Raw genomic sequence first — 18,594 nt, forward strand, 5'->3', positions numbered from 1 at the left:
CAGATGTCAGCACGGAATCTAAAATGACTGGTACGGACGTTACAATCAGACGTCTTAACCGAGCATTTATACCCATGGACCTATCCAATGAGAAAGAGAAGGATGAAAAGTAATTCTCTTAGTCTTGAATTTAAGACAGGAGAATTGTGGGGTAACTGTTAGGGAATTATCATTCCCCGACTTGTACCGGTCGGTATACTAGGAGCACCAGAGCAGCAGAATGTGTCGGGTACAAGTTGGATTAGGAGTCATTAAAACTGATCATCAATTAGATGCCTTACTCGGACATCAAGCATCTTTGGTGGTCGAAAACTATGTGGGATGTCAGGACATTCATTTAATAAGGTCAGAACAACTTGTGGTTAGGTGACCAAATTCCAAGAAATCCGGGTTTACAATACGCCTAACCTGGTCTCCTCACATCATCGATGTCAGGTCACCTTTGCTGACCACTGTTCAAAGTGTACCCAAACACTATTCATATCGAGGTGGCAAGCATCCCTGAAAATTCGGAACCACATTACCTTGCAACTATTCCAAGAGGTTTATAAATAGCAAGTCATCAGGTATTTCTATGGGCTTTTTTCTCATCTCTTAAAAAAAAAAAAAAAAGGCTCTCACCTACTTCCGAACTAACTTGAGCGTCGGAGGAGGATCGCCGGCATACCCCCGATGTGTCCTTGTTATTTTGCAGGTCCCTGAAGTTACGTATCAAAGGGAAAGAAATAACTAAACTCGGTGAATTCAGACTAGATTCACCTATATTTAGAAGTCAGAATCCTACACGTCATCATATCGGAAACTGTGTCAACATATACGATGACCCAACAGACCTATAAGGCTTCCACTTCTCACAAATCTCCTCCATCTCCAAAGGTCGTGGCAATACCTTTAGCCCATACAAAAGCTGCACGCCTTTCCTCACGCCAAGGTCTCCCATCGGTAGAACATCCGGTCTGCGCAGCGAGAAGATCATGAACATGTGCACCGACCAAGCCCTAATTCCCTTAACCAACGTGAGCTTCGTGAGCAGGGACTCATCGTTCATTTTGAGAATCGAGGAGTTCGATAAAACCCCACTCTTGTACTTGTCCGCCAAGTCGTGGAGGTAACTCGCCTTCCGACCAGAGACTCCGATTTTTTTGAGATGGACGGGGTTGAGAGCGAGCACGCTGTCGGGGACAACATCGGCCTCGTTGCCACATAGCGCATGTAAATTGATTTCGCGGTGTTGCTCATGAGTTGTTAGTAGAGGATGCTTTTTGCGAGGGCCAAGAATGGTGGGCATTGAACCTCGAAAGCCAAAGGCCGATATGATTTGATAAGGGTCGTGAGGAGTGGATTGGAGCTGCGTAAATGGGTAAGAGCAGCGTCAATTTTGCCTTCAAATGTTAGTGGCTATGGCTTCACAACTGTGGGGAAAATGATAGTGGGTTGAGATGGGTTTGCTTCGCTAGGTTTGGAGGAGTCTGTATTGGGGACCACTGGCTTCAAGGGTTTTCAAGTGTTGGAAGTGTTAAAGCATTTTCAAAATTAATATGTATATATATTTATTTTGTGTCTTGGGAATATTTTAAAAGAAAGGTGCTGATGTGGTCTTTTGTTTACCAAAATATATCAATAATAAAATTAACCACTCATAATAGAACAAATCCTTGTAGGATAAGGCTATAAAGAGGGTGTCGAACCTCAAGGACTGCAGGGGTATTATTATCAAGCTTATCGAGATTAAATATAACTTAATTAAAAATATGTTTGATTTGATTTTTGTTTTCTAAAAATAAATGCATAAAAGTAAAAGACATAAATTTAAGATAGTAAGGATGAGATAAAGAATAGGGGATTGATTTCACCACTCACTGCATAACAATGGTCGATCATAAATTAACAAGGAAAATTCATACGATGCATGATATAGGACTCGTCTCACTCGAGTGGTTAAGAAATTACCTCTAAAGAATAAGTATAATCCATCTTCGGTTGGCATGGACCGTCCACCTAACAACTAAGATGCGATACGACCCGTTTTCCCTAGGCATGGACTAGCTACGTCTTTAATAGGATATACACAAAATCAATGGAATAGTATAACCCATCTTCAGTTGGCACGGACTGTCTACCTAAATTACACTAAACTAGGGTGTAGTACAATTCGTCTTCCCTAGGCATGGTCTATATAATCTTCTTGATCATATTTCAATTAAAACCGTTGTATAACAATCATTCACATAATCACAGAAAATATGAAGGATTGAGTTCAATCAATATAAAAGACTTTCTAAGACAAGATAAGAAATTCATAATGATTGAATATAAACATTAAGATCAATTCTCATAGTTATACAACCATCATGCATATAGAAAATCCCAAACTAAAATACAATTAAACCATTGTTACTTGGAAAGGGCTACATCAACACCCTATTAGGAATTTAGCCGCTCATCATAGTGCTGGGATGACCTCCTGCCATGTTCTTCTCCTCTTCAACTTGTCAGGCCTCCAAGAAGAATTTCTGTCTAAATCTAATTAAGCATAAGCCCAAGCACCAAGCACACTTCTCTTGAAGCTTAGGGGTCTATTTATAGGGAGCACACAAGTCCTAGAAGCCCTTGGAATTCCAAAAAAAATCGTCTCTTGAGTCTTCTTGTCCAAGTAGGAGATTGAAACTTCAATCCAAGTAGGAAAAGGATTCCAAATTCGGCCAGAATTGCGGTCTTTTATTGTAGGGCAATTTTGGCATAGTAAAAGTCAGAATTTGGGAAAAGCTATTTCTGACATATTTGTTTAATTTTTTATTAGCTTTCCAACGCTACCAATTTTATTGCAATTCAATATGTGACGCAAAAGTTATGATCCAAATACTAAGACATGTGCAGAATCCAAATTTGAACCCAATCCGATTTTGACTCTTAGTGGAGAAATTCCGATTTAATCATTCTCTTGATTTGATTAAACTTAACCACATCATATAGGTCTTCTATTATGATTGGTTAAGCTTACCAATATCTTCTAGGTCTTCTCAAAGTGTGCTTTAAGTCCAAAATTAACGGAATTAATTGTGTCTTTATTTAAAACCTGAAAACATTAAAACAACACAAAATCAAACAAATAACAATGCTAAGGAATTAACATATATAAGTTAAGGGGCTTGAATGTGCAACATTCGACGCTTATCAAGTGCTAAAGAGCATTAAATGAAGATAGTCCCACATAAGAAAAAAAAGAAAGTTTAGTTAGCATTTATAAGGCCCAACACACTTTAAGCATTTAAAGTAATTCTTGGGTGTATACTTGTACTTGTATACTCTAGTACGATGCGAAGGACCGGACGCACACGCGCGCATGTGTGGCAATGGGCTATAGGACGCTTTGATGGCGCACTTGGCACTTAGCACGAAGCATCGGAGCTCAGAGTGATCTAATCATGACCTTTCAATTTTGGATGGTCATGATCAATCGATCTGGTGGTTTGATCTAAACCATAAGATCTTTCTTAGGTAAATCCAATGGTTGGATTTACTGGACCATCACTAAAATAAACTGTAAGGTCAAATCACATTTGATCTAACGATTAAGATTAATTAATAACGATCTAATGGTTATTATTAAATAATCATTGACAGTTATTTGATTTGATGGTCAGAATTAAGTGTCTGTTGAAATAGCAGTTTATGATTATTACTTAAGCCGTTATGGACGATTGGATTAACAGTTGTTCATCATATTACAAAAGTAACTGTTTTCTAGTTATTAATAAAAGACAACAAAATTTCTTTTATCTTCAGTGCTTTTTTTTTTTATACCTTCTATATTTTTAAAATTACAAGTCTTTGTCTGTCATTTGCTATAATAGAAAAAAGTGAAAATGTTCTGGTTTAATTTTCGTTTGTGCAAAACGCAATTAAACAAACAGGATTTTGGGCTCCATTGTATCCTGAAGATATATTTGTTGTAACCCTTTGCATATATTTTTTGTGGGGACAAATAATTTCTTAACGAAAGCGACGTTGTAATGCGCCTTAGGAGCATTTCGTTTTTCTGCTTTTGTTAGTTTTTGTGTTGGCTGCATTCTGTTAGACAAAATCACTTCTACGTAATGTTGCTGCTTTCACAGGGATGCTGCTTTATCCAGAGTCTACTCTTCAGCTATATTCTTCAAAAAGATTCTGTGAAGTTTTCAAAGAAGTCTATTTCGGTTCCCTGTCAGCCGTCTGGACGACGTAGTATTCCGTCCGGATGCTCATTAGTCAGCAACATCCGTCCGAACTACGTGGTATTCCGTCCGGACGCTCATCTGTCAAAGCATCATCCGTCCGGACGATGAGAACTTTCCGTCCGGACGCCCATCAATGTGTAGAAGCTTTGAACAGTTCAAGGTTGTATCCGTCCGGATGTAATGGCAAATCGTCCGAACACTATTCAGAGTTCGAGAAGTATCCAGCGTTCAAGTGCATCCGTCCGAACGACGTGGCAATACCGTCCGGACGCCATTCAGTGTTTGATAAGCATTAGGGTTTCTGCCTCAAGACACAGTTTTAACAAGATGGATACAACCGTCAGGACGATGTCTTCTATAAGGCAAGACGTGCATACCAAGTTCAACCGTCCGGACATTAGTCTTCATGGTCCGGACGATCAAGCTTCATATATGAAAATTGCGTGCACCAATTCAACCGTCCGGACACCAGCCTTCAAGGTCCGGACTCTCCAAGCCTTATTTTGGTAATTATGTGCAGCCGAAGTGAAACCATCTGGACGCTCGGTCAAGCCGTCCTGACACCCGGTCAAGCCGTCCGGACACCCTCCGGTATTTTGATCATAACTTTTTACTCAAATATCGGATTGGGACAAAATTGGCATTGTTGGAAAGCTAACGAAAAATGATATAAATTAATGGTCCGAATGGCAAGTATTAACGTCCAGACAGCCCCCGTTCAGAAGGAAACATCTGGCATCTGGACAGCATTGCAAAAATTCTAGAATTGCTTTTCAGACAAGGAAAAAGTTGCCCGTTAGGACGGCCAAGGCTCTCGTCCGGACGCGCGTGCCAGAGACTCCATTTTTGACTTGTTTTAGGGCTTCTAAAGCCTATAAATAAGAGGCTCGAGACATGCATTCGACACAGAATTCAGTAGTGAATTCCTTACAGCTTAGAGAGGGTGTTTAGGGAGATATTGAAGATCTGCTAGCTCTCTAGCTTTTGTCAGTGTGTGATTTGATCAGCTGTGAAGTCTATCTTAAGGGTTGGCCTTAAGGTAAAGGATTCCATTGAAGACCCCTTCATATAGGAGACCTGGTTGGGAGGCGTTCGTATTGGGTTACACGTTAGAGTTCAAGGTACGACCACTGCATCAGGGATATGTGAGTGCTACTACTTTGTAACTAGCTTTGTCTTCTGAATAATGGATATCATGGGTTTAGCTACCCTGGAGTGGTTTTTCTTTTAATTAAGTTTCCACTTCGTCAACAAAATATTTGTCTCCTTTAATTCCGCATTTAATATTTTGTTGCACACTGTTCACACACACTGTTAAATTAGAAGTCCATTTAATTTTTCAGATTTCTTTTATTTTTTTTCTAACAGGAAGGTAGTTTTCAAGTTTTTCGGGGAGGGAATTGGATTTTGGAAGACGACGAGGGATTTTAGACTTAGGTTTTCTTTGGCTTTCCCATTGTGAGAGCATTCCTAGTAGCCTCATCAAAATAGCTTTTTAGTTATTTTGGTGAGGCAATTTAGTGAAAAGACCCAAAAGCTACTCCCAGCAGCCTCATCAGTTTAGCCAAAAAAATTTGGTGAGTGAACAGTACTCACCATTGTTTAATTGTCAACCGTGGGTTAAATTAAGCATGGGTTTTAGGTAATGAATAATGATTCAATGCCACCTAAATATACAACTTTTCACCACCTTGCCTATGTGGCAAGGTGGTCCCCCACTACTTTTTGAGTTTTTTTATTTTTTAAAAATAAATTAAAGTGGGGGACCACCTTGCCACATAGACAAGGTGGTGGAAAGTTGTATATTTAGGTGGTAGTGAATCATTACTCTTTAGGTAATACCTCAAATGCCAAAAGGTAGGCAACTTAGTCTCTTTTTTTTTTTCTTTTTTTTTTTTTCCTTCTTGCTACTGGGTCGAGATAACCTAAAACAAATAAAAGTTTCTTTCTTTCTTTCTTCTTATTCTTCTTCTTACTTTTTTTTTGCTGCTGGGTCGAGTCTAACCCATATCCAAGAATAGAAACAAATACAATTAGGCCAGATCTAACCCAAAGACAAAGAAGAGTCTTCTTCTTCTTGTGTAATGATGAAATCGACCAAAAAAAAAAAAAAAAAAAAAAAAAGAGTTACAAGATCAAAGAAGGACCTGAAAACTACCATGGAAGGCGGCTGGGAATGGCGGAACTCGGAGCTGTGTCGTGGAAGGATCTGCGGTGGACGGATCGGCGGTGGAGCGTCGGACACTGTACACAGCTGAGACGGTAGCTTGATGACAACGGACGGATCTGTGGGCAACTTGGCCTCTGTTGATTTTTTTTTCTTTCTTTCTTTCTTTCTTTTCTAGCATCATTTGAGTATATACGGTAAACAAAACAAAAAGAAGTTTTTGAACCATTACATTCATCATGAAGAACTGCAGAGATATCTCCTTTTCTTCTTCTTCTTCTTCTTCTTCTTCTTTTTTTTTTTTTTTTTTTGTTTATGCACCTCTTACAAACGAACTATAATTGCAAATCGCAACCGGATACAATAAAACCTACAATCTATCAAAAGAAGATGTTTTCCCACAACAATAAACTCTTACAATATTGTCAAAGAAAATAATGGACTCTTTCATATTGCCTTGCCGTATGCTATAATGGAAAAATCATAGACAAAATCATGAGAGAAAAAGAGAAGCATAAGGAAATAAAAAAAAAATAGTGATGGTGAAAAACAAAAAACTAAGGATCTAGGATAGAGATGACAGAAGTGTGAAAAGGTAAGGAAAATAATAGAACAAAAATAAAAAGAAAATTACACAGGATAATTTTAGATCGAAAACATAAAGATAAAAGAAAACACAGAGATAAAATAAAACGAAAAATTCATAGAACCATTGGATCGAACACTGGCATTAGCCTATTGCTCTAATACCATGAATGAAAAGATAAACAAATAGAAAATAAAGACAATAACGGTAATAATAAAATAAAAAACACAAAGAAATTTTACGTAGTTCGGCCTATGACCTACGTCCACAGGGTAAAGCCCAAAGAGTTACATTGTTGCTCTTATTGCTTAATCCTTTCTCAATAGATTATACTCCTATTTATATGAGAGTTTGTGTAGATAAGTATGGTAATCAATCAATGTGATTTGATTGATTTGATTACCATCAAATAATTATAATAAATCTTTGAAATCAAATCCCCTAATATATGGAGAATATATTCTCTTAAAACTCAAAAATAAACTCTTAAACATATCCCATATTAAGTTGACGAAATTTTTTATTTTCACCTGTAATTTAGTCAAGGAGACTTGCAAATACAGAAAATATGCAAGGGTGACTCGCTTGAGGTATTTACAAATAACACTTCAAAGTCAATAAAAAATTATAAAGATGGTAAAAACTTATGTTATTTACCTATTAAAATGAACTCCTTTTTATAGGGCACGTTCGGTTGGAGAATGTGCTCATGCCGGTACGGACTGTCCGACCCCCATTTAGTCGTTTGGGGTTAGCTGGTTAAAATGTTGAATTGCCCGATCATAGTTTACGCACAGCTCTTTATCCACCATAACAAGGGAAAATATTCTTGCGCAACTTGTGCACAACATAAGACACATGTAGTGGGACTCATGTGAGTGAAACCCACCACATGGGTCACACCCCATATGTTTTGTGTTGTGTACAATTGTTGTACACCAATCACTTTTCCCATAACAAATTAAATTGAACTCGGGCACTTACTGAGTGAATAGCCAATTTGTCACAGGAAGGTAACACTAGTTCCCTGCTTTGGACTAAAACAACACGTTTTCCCTGCTTGGGATTGGTGAGAAAATTATGGTGTGTTTAGATTCAGAATAGAATCCTTATTCTATTCGAGTTTTTTCTAAAATCTGTGCCACTTGCAAAAAAACTCGAATTCCACCCGAATTTAGTCTCAATTCAAGACTGACACTCTGATTTGATGACCGGGACCCACGCGTAGGACAAGTTGTCTCCAAAAACGCGTGGGTCCCACATTTAATTAATAAAATAATTAAAAATTAAATCAACCAAAAAAAAAAGAAAGAAAAAGAACAAAAGTGTGGCTGCCAACCGAGGGTGGCCATGCACCACCCCCAAAGATAGCCTGGGGTGGCGCGCAACCACCCCGAAATGCATTTCGGGGTGGCCTTCGGATCTGGGGTGGCCGTGCGCCACCCCTGGCCACCTCCACCCCCATTGCCTGGAAGGACATCCACGTTGGAAGGACATCCCCTGCATACACTCTGATTTCGTGAGTTTCAGCTATATATAAATTCTACAGAAACTAAACAAAAAGACATTGCAGTTATTCTAAGTTAACACAAATAAGATCGTATGTGATATTTAGCCTAGCTACATGCATCAAAAAGTGTACATGCTTAAAATCTTTCAGAGATGAATGACATGTTGGTTTGATGGTGAAAGAATGTTCGATCGATCTAAAAGGAAATGCATTAATTATGGCTATAAAATGTTTTAGGTTAAATGCATTAAGATTCTTCGGCCATTTGAGTCAAAAGTGAGATAAAAAAAAAAATCTGACTCGCATGCCGAAAGTCACAATAATAATAAAACGTTAAATTTATATATATATAAGCGGACGTCAGAAGAAGCAACACCTCTTCTTCTATGTGGTGATAGAAAATATAACAGGATAGAAAACTTAAAAGACAAATAGTAGAATAATAGAATAGAGACAAGAGAATTTTATGTAAGAAAGAGAGAGAGGAAGAGAGAAAGCGGAAGCTTATAATAGACTACATTGTGCTTCTTTATTTCATTGCATTTTCTTGCTTAATCTTTTACAATACAAAAGTCCATATTTATAGGGTTTAAAATGAAAACAAATATGGTAATCAAATCCTCATCAAATATGGTAATTAGATCCCCATGATTTGATTACGACACGCCATAAATATGAAATATTACAATACCAATCAAATATGGAATATATGGAAAGTATATTATACTTTCTATATATTCTAGCCCTTCATATCTTCTAAAATCCCCCGTCAAACTCAAGGTGGAAGATTCTGGAATCTTGAGTTTGCAATAAATGCTTATTCTTCTTCTTTTGGAGATGACAACGATCAACGATAGTCAACGACGATGAATGGAGGAAGTCGGCAACGGTGAAGATGCGTCTTAAATATCAATGGGCCAACTATGGGCCAAAGAAAGTAAAAAGAAAAGAAAGATTGGGTCAACTATGGGCCAAAAAGAAAGTGAGCCAACTATAGGCTAAATAAGGCATGATATCACTTTTCAAATGCCAAAATAGAATGGGCCAACTATGGGCCAAAGAAAGGGAAAAGAAAAGAAAGATGGGGCCAACTATGGGCTAAATAAGGCATGATATCACTTTTCAAATGCCAAAATAGAATGGGCTAACTATGGGCCAAAAAAAGTGAAAAGAAAAGAAAGATGAGGCCAACTTTGGGCCAAAAAATAAAATAAAATAAAAAATGAGCCAATTATGAGCTGAAGAGAGCATGAGTTTTAGAGAATACCTCAAATGTCAAAAGAAAGAGAAAGATAGAGTCAACCAAAAATAATGAGCCAACAAAGGATATTACAATAATGAGCCAACAAAGGGCAAGAATAATATGGGTAACTTGGCCTCTTTTGATTTTGATTTTGATTTTTCTTTTCTTTTTTTTCCTTTTCTTTCATCTTTCCGAGACTGCCCATTGGGCATTCACTACCAAGACAACATCCTTTTTCTTCTTCTTCTTCTTCTTTTTTTTTTTTTTTATATATTTTTTTTTTTCATACCTTGCATCTGCATCACACAAATTGTTTAGAAACGCAGGTTACGCAGCACACATTTCCTTTCTTGCTGAACCAGGAAACGGCACCGGTGCTTCTGGACGGTGGACTGACGCTGTCGAGGGCGTTGGTGGCGGCGGCGGAGGCGAGATGGGTTGCTGTTGGAGAGAATTGCCGGAAAACGGTGGCTCACTAGTGAACGGTGATGGTGGGCTGCAGAAGCGTGGAAGGAGGCCGGAGGGACTGTGTCGTGTGGTGTTGGAGAGGATGGCCAGAATTGGTTGCTGCACCACTGAGGCGGCGGTGGGCTGGAGCTGGTTGCCTTTGCTGGTTGCTGGGTGGGAGAACAGTGGAGAAAACGGTCTCTGTGTTGTTGGGTATTAAAGAGAGGGCAGAGGAGGTGTTACACTTTATGTGTGGCTGGACAAATAGAGGGGAAGATCATGTGTTTGACAGAAAGACGCAGAGCAGCTGCAGAAAGAAAAAGAAGACGACGTTGGTCGATTTTGAAGGCTCTTTTTTTTTTTGTGCCTTTTTTTTTTTTGAGAAAAGAAAGGAGATTTTGGGAGAACAGTGGAGTGGAGAGAACTCTTTGTGCAGAATTTGAGTGGAGGAACTGAAATGGCGTGGGCCATATTAGAAAAAAAAAAAAAAAAAATTAAGACAGAAAAGGGATAGAAGAGAGGATCTTGAGGCTAAGGTGTTTGTCAGAAGTACACTAAGAACTTCAAGAAGGGAAGAACGACGTTGGTCGATTTTCAGGCTCTGATACCATGATAGAAAATATAACAGGATAGAAAACTTAAAAGACAAATAGTAGAATAATAGAATAAAGACAAGAGAATTTTATGTAAGAAAGAGAGAGAGAGGAAGAGAGAAAGCGGAAGCTTATAATAGACTACATTGTGCTTCTTTATTTCATTGCATTTTCTTGCTTAATCTTTTACAATACAAAAGTCCCTATTTATAGGGTTTTAAATGAATACAAATATGGTAATCAAATCCTCATCAAATATGGTAATTAGATCCCCATGATTTGATTACGACACGCCATAAATATGAAATATTACAATACCAATCAAATATAGAATATATGGAAAGTATATTATACTTTCTATATATTCTAGCCCTTCATATCTTCTAACATGTGGAAGGAAGGAAGGGAAGGAAAAATGACATATTCGCAACCAATAAGTGTCGGTATCCCGTGGTCCAAGCCCTTTAGCCAGCAATATTCTGTCTAATTACAGCCAAAGTAATAATGTTGATGGATGAACATTGACATGATCAAAAGAACAAAAGAGTAAAACAAAAGCCATACAAAATTCTAGTCTTGATCTGGATCGTGAACCTTATTGAATCAGAGGTAGTCCGTCGTCAAAATTCTTGGAGTAGTTGTAGGAATCATACCTGTAGGTTTGAGGAATCCCGACATGACCAGAGCCGACAAGCTTTCTGATCTCATACCTGGCCTTGTAGAAAACATGTCTCCAGCTTCCTCTGTTTTGAGAACCGAGAATCTTGGTTTCTTCCTCGTTCATTTCCAGATCTGAAGTGAAAATGGGTTTCCGTGAGAGAACCCATGACCAACCCCAGTCCCACCATTTCCTTATGAAACTGTCTGCGATTCTCCCATGGATGACACAGACTTGGACCTGCAGAATGCCCACAAAGTTGCAGGGGTAGACATGGGCTGGATCTTGGAGTGATGGAACAGAGGGGGTGACCAAGAAAGAAGACGACAACGTGGCCATTGTCAACAAGGATACTTTTATTTTTATTTTTATTTTTGTTTTTGTTTGAGAATCGTTTAACAACATAAGGGCAAAAGTGGGAGAAAAAAGTGTTAAACAGCATGTGAGGCGCACGTGACTTGTTGCCCGTCCGAGTTAACAGGTCTAATTGACATAAGGGAAGAAAATGAGCAAAAATAGTAGTTGAATTCTCTCTTATAGTCGATGTAGTAGCTCATGAGGACACGTTGATAAAAGGTAATAATTCATATGTTGATAGAGGGTGATAGTTCATATGAGCAAAAGGTAATTTTTCCAATTTATTTTTTATTGGGTTCACATTGCTCTTTAGACGGGCCACAATATACGTCTTCCTTGGATAAAGTCCACAACATCTTGGGTACAAGTGTCTCCATAAACCCACAGGACGTGTCTATATTGCAAGAAACATGGTCTTTGATGAGGACCTTTTTCTGTTTACTGCTACAAAATCCTCTAATTTTTCTGGTTCGTAGGTACCCACTGATTCACAACTGATTCTTCCACAAGACATCCGTGTTTTCTCACACACGGAGACCTCTGAGATGCACCTTGCACCAAGTGATTCAGCTCGCCCAGAAGCTTCCTCTCCAAATATTGACACTCAAGCAATGTGCATGTCACAAATTCGGGTGAACATCGACTTATCTCAAGTCCACTTGCTCAAGTACTGCCGTGTCCCACTTCAAATGAACTTCCTGCTGCAGCAACAGGTCCAAATTTAAATGAAGTCCAACTTATCTCAAGGCCACATGCTCCAATGACGTGTCCTACTTCAAGTGAACAACCCGTAATATCCAGGCCACCAACCTCATCAAATTAAATGATCAGCCACATGCAATGTTAACTCGGTCCAAAAATAAAATTTCCAAGCCTACACGTTAGTATGCTGATTTCATTACACGTACTTCACCACATTCTCTTCTTGTTACCACAGAACCGGGGGATAAAGAGCCTACTTGCTATTCTGAAGCAACACGGTTTCCTGAATGGCGAGCAACAATGAACTTGGAATTTACTGCCCTCATGCACAATGGCACTTGGAATCTTGTACCATTGCGATTAACAACGAATACAATGAATTTAGTGGGGTGCAAATGGGTATTCAAAATAAAAAGAAAATCTGATGGCTCCATAGATCGATATAAGGCTCGTTTAGTTGCCAAAGGGTTTCATCAACAACCCGATATTGATTTTGACGAGACCTATAGCCTAGTGGTAAAATCAACCACCATCTGCATGGTTCTTTCTCTTGCAGTGACTCACAATTGGCCCATTCGCCAATTAGATGTACAAAACTCATTTTTACATGGAGATTTAGAAGAAAATTTCTACATGAGCCGGCCGCCAGGATTTGTCCACCCCTTGTATCCAAATCATGTGTGCCACATACGGAAAGCACTTTATGGATCGAAACAAGCACCCTAAGCATGGTTCTCACGCTTAAGTTCTACCTCATATGAATTGGGATTCATCCGATCTCAAGCTGACAACTCTCTCTTCATCTACAGAATCAACAAAAATGAATTTATTTTTGTCTTAATTTATGTTGACGATATTTTAATCACAGGTCCAAGCACAAAACTCATTGCTCATACAATCAAAAAGCTACAATCTGACTTTGCTCTAAAAGACCTCGGACCCCTAGCATTTTTCCTAGGGATTGAAGCAATCCAAGTTCCAGATGAGTTACTTCTATCACAACAAAGGTATATTATTGATCTCCTCCATAAAACAAATAGAGACAATGCCAAGCCCATTTCTTCTCCGATGTTGAAAACAGTACAACTATCTCAGTTTCACGGAGATTCCTTTCATGATCCACATATGTACCGCAGTGTAGTTGGCTCCCTACAATACCTGTCTCTTACAAGACCTGATGTCTCTTTTGCGGTCAATAAGGTTTGTCAATTCATGCACAAACCAACAGTTCACCACTTGAGTGCTGATGTGGTCGTTTTGTGTACAAAAATATCAATAATAAAATTACCACTAGCAATAGTACAAATCCTTGTAGGATAGGGCTATATTGAGGGTGTCAAACCTCAAGGACTGTATAGGAATTGCTATCAAGTTTTTCAAGATTAAATATAACTTAATTAAAAGAAGTTTGATTTGATTTTGTTTATAACTAAGTTAAATGCATAAAACTAAAGACATAAAAATAAAGATCGTAATGATGAGAGAAAGAATAGGAGATTGATTTTACCACTCACGCATAACAATGGTCAATCATAAATTAACAAGGAAAATTCATACTATGCATGATATAGGGCTCGTCTCACTCGAGTAATCAAGAAATTACCTCTAAAGAATAAGTATAATCCATCTTCGGTTGTCATGAACCGTTCACCTAAATTACACTAAACTAGGGTGTAGTACAATCCGTCTTCCCTAGGCATGACCTATCTAACCCTCTTAATTATATGTCAATTAAAACCGTTGTATAACAATCATTCACATAATCACAGAAAATATGAAGAATTGAGTTCAATGAATATAAAAGACTTTCTAAAACAAGATAAGAAATTCATAATGATTGAATATAAACATTAAGATCAATTCTCGCAGTTATACAACCATCATGCATATAGAAAATCTCAAATTAAAATACAATTTAACCATTGTTACTTGTAAAAGGCTACATCAACACCCTATTACGTATTTGGCTGCTCATCGTGGTGTTAGAATGACCTCCTACCATGTTCTTCTCCTCTTCAACTTGTCAAGCCTGCAAAAAGAATTTTTTGTCTAAAGCTAAGCACACATTCTCTTGAAGCTTAGAGGCCTAAAAACCCTAGGAATTCAAGAAAAATATGAACTTAGTCTCTTAGTCCAAGTAGGAGATTGAAAATTCAATCCAAGTAGGAAAATGATTCCAAATTTGTCCAGATTTGCGGTCTTTTATTGTGGGGTCGATTTTGATATAGTAAACATCCAAATTAAGAAAAAACTGTTTTTGACATATTTGTTGAAATTTTTTATTAGCTTTCCAAGGCCACTAATTTCATTGCAATTCGAGACTTGAGCAAAAAGTTATGATCAAAATACTGTGACATGTGTAGAATCCAAATTTGAATCCAATCCGATTTTGACTCTTATTAGATAAATTCTGATTTAATCATTTTCTTGATTTGATTAAACTTAACCACATCATATATGTCTTCTATTATGATTGGTTAAACTTAACCGTATCTTCTAGGTCTTCTCAAAGCAGTGTGCTTTAAGCCCAAAATCGATGGAATTAATTGCATTTTTATTTAAAACCTGAAAGCAATAAAACAACACAAAATCAAACAAATAACAATGCTAAGGAATTAAGATATGCAAGTTAAGGAGCATGAATGTACAAGATATATAAACCCATTATCAAACAACGAATTTACGACTATGCCATAGCAAATGACAACACGAAGAAAAAGAATCACCAAAATATATATATATAGACACACACACACAAACAAAGCATCGAAGAGATTTTTCTCAAGAGATTTTTCTCAAGTTACCCTCTCGATCCGTACATTGCTACGATGCTTTATTGGGGGGTTTTGGAAGTGTACATTCGATTCTCTGAAGAAAAAGAAAAAAGCCCTGAAAGTTTGAGAAAGAAAAACCCTAACAGAACGCTATCGTATCAAATGACTGATGTAATCATTATCGATTACATCTCTAGCCATTAGTAGTATTATCTAAATAAGAGTTTATCTCTTATCTTAAGAGATAGGCAACTAATTAGTAGTAGAAGTAGTCTTTTAATTTTAAATAAAAATATCTAGATTAGTATGTTACTTAATTTAGTAGCAGTCCTATTTAGTAGTTATCTAAGTAGATGAGTATGTTAAGAAGAAGTCTTATCTCTTAGGATAAGAGTAGACGATCAAATGATGGTTGGTTGAAACCAACCGAGTCTCTTCCTTTTATTCCAGTAGGTCTCTAGCCATGTAGAATGACATTTCTACTTCAGTTGGGTTACCTATTTGTATATAAGGAACAAGTCAGTAATTATATGAGAATGTTGAATTTTGTTAAGTACAATACAGTCTCACTGTGTTTTTTAGGAGTTTCTGGCTCACTCAAAACAGCCAACCTATCCATTCCTGTGTTTTGTATTAATTGGTTCACATCAATTGGTATCAGAGCCAGGTGTTTTCCTCTTGAATAGCAATAATTGTTTACCTAAGAGGACCGGTTTCCCTCAAAAGAAACCAGATATTAGATAACATAGGAAAATCAAAGAATAAGAGTTGGGCAATTCGGGATTTTTCTTTACAAACCCGTCCAACAACACGTTCTGTAACAAAAGAGAGACAACACAAAGAGATGGATCAACGACTGGGAAGCATGGAGCAATCAATGAAGAGCTTATTGGATAAGCATGAGGAATTCCGTAAGAGTCAACAGACCATGCAAGATTGTATGACAGAAATCTACGAGATGTTTGCCAAACAATCACATGGTGAGAATTCAGGTGGAAGAGATCACGATTACGAAGGAGAAAATTCCTTTCAAGGAGGACGTCACCCAACAATCACCACACGACATGTGAAATTAGATTTCCCACGATTTAACGAAGACGAAGACCCCACGATGTGGATATGTCGAGCTGAACAATTCTTTCAGTTTCAGGGAACATTGGAGGGCGAGAAGACAGCCCTGGCTTCATTCCACCTAGAAGGAGAGGCCCATATGTGGTTCTAAATCTTAATCAGGGAAGAACGAGAAATTGGGTGGCCAGAATTCACTGCAGGTTTACTTACCCGCTTTGAACCCAATCAATTTTACGACCCTTTTGGAGAATTGATGAAGCTACAACATGAAGGAACTATACGAGAATACCAAGCGAAATTCGAGTCTTCACTCTCCAAAATTGGGGTGCTATCCCAAACTCGTCAGGTTAGTTGCTTTATAAGTGGCTTGCGAGAAGTGCTCAGGGCTGATGTCACCGCAGGAAAACCTGAGACGTTGACATCTGCAATCGAGCTGGCTAGACTTTACGAAGCACGACACAGTGCTATCACAAGAAGCAACCAAGCAGAAGAAAGAAAAGTAGATATGGGAAACCAGCAAACCTTAAACCCGCCATTCCTACCCATCAAGAGGTTGACGCCGAAGGAGTTAAAGGAAAGACAAGCAAAGGGATTGTGTTTTAAATGCAACGATAAATACGGTTCAAGACACCGATGCAAAAAATTGTTTATGATTGAAGCTTGCCTAGGGGAAGATGAAGATGGAGGCATGGAAGAAGTGAAAACATAATTTTCTTGTTTTTCCCTTAAGGACAAGGAAAAGGATTAGAGGGGTCGATTACATCTCTAGCCATGAGTAGTATTATCTAAATAAGAGTTTATCTCTTATCTTAAGAGATAGGTGGTTGATTATTAGTAGAAGTAGTCTTTTAATTTTAAATAAGAATATCTAAATTAGTATGTTATTTGATTTAGTAGCAGTCCTATTTAGTAGTTATCTAAGTATAAGAGTATGTTAATAAGAAGTCTTATCTCTTAGGATAAGAGTAGACGATCAGATTATGGTTGGTTGAAACCAACCGAGGCTCTTCCTTGTATTCCAGTAGGTCTCTAGTCATGTAGAATGATATTTCTACTTCAGTTGGGTTACCTAAGGAACAAGTCAGTAATTATATGAAAATGTTGAATTTTGTTAAGTAAAATATAGTTTTACTGTGTTTTTTAAGAATTTCTATCTCACTCGAAACAACTAATCTATTTATTCTTGTGTTTTGTATTAATTAGTTTACATCAATGCCGTACATTGGTGTTGTGTGCAGTTGTATCCTGTTCCTCCTGTGCAGAAAATTTGAAGAAAACCTAGCTAGTTCCAACCTCTTGGAAATGGGGCCCGACCTTTGACAAGAATCTAAACCTAGCCTACGTACAGCCTGGAAATGGGGCCCGACCTTTGATGAAAACGACACTGTATAATCCCTCCTCATACAGCCACCACAACCATCTTTCCCCGCATGAAGACTTACATAATGCAGAAAACTTGCATGCATGGGCCTCACAAAAGAAAGAGAAAGGCTTGGTGTTGGACTTCTGGGTGTGTCTTTCACCTGTCGGCTATCAATTTACGGGCGGGTCCCACTAGTTTCTCTTTTATTACTCCTTGCATGTGGGTTTTGGAGACCTCTCTAGATCTCCAAGTCTGATGATGCCAATTTTTGGAGAATAGGCCAACCGACTTTATTGTGTGCCAGGTTTGATCCACATGGTTTATTAATTGTATAAGGCATGCATGTGATGTTTTATAGCCTTTGATTCTTTGAAGAATAAGAGGAGTGTGCCAAAAACGAGTGCATCAGAGTAGCAGCGTGAATAAGCCACAGCACCGCAAGGTAAAGGGATGCTATATATAGTGAGAGAGAAATATAGAGAGACCGGCTGTTATTTGTTTTCAGCAAAACAAAGAAATTGTATTTTTGTCTTTTGTATTCTCTTTTAAAAAATAATGTCTACTATGTGATAGTAAAATTTGGGTGTATTGAAGCATTGAGTTTGAGTAATTTTTCTCTACTAAGTTTTGTACTTCATCTTTATAGTATTTTTTTTTTTTTTTTTTTTTTGTGATTATTTCCGTCAGCAGACATACCTCATATTGAGAGAATCACTTAAATTTTAGTGTCGTGTGTGATTGATTTAATTTTACTGTTTTTTTATTTTTCACATTTCACTGAGCCTCGAGAAATAAGATAAATTTCCTAACACATCGTGCTATGTATCATGTATGTGTGCGATTACATATGGCGCGCTACAAGTATTTGCCTCATGTCTGACTAATTCTATTTGTCAAAGCAACCCT

The 18,594-nt window shown here is 37.8% G+C and overlaps 1 pseudogene; it reads right to left on the minus strand.

Moving 5' to 3' along the window:
- Positions 1-790: 790 nt before the first annotated feature.
- Positions 791-11,760, minus strand: LOC133862574 (DNA-3-methyladenine glycosylase 1-like; annotated as a pseudogene).
- Between the last annotated feature and the right edge of the window lie 6,834 nt (positions 11,761-18,594).

Source organism: Alnus glutinosa, chromosome 3 (genome assembly GCF_958979055.1).
Source record: "Alnus glutinosa chromosome 3, dhAlnGlut1.1, whole genome shotgun sequence".
Lineage (NCBI taxonomy): Eukaryota > Viridiplantae > Streptophyta > Magnoliopsida > Fagales > Betulaceae > Alnus > Alnus glutinosa.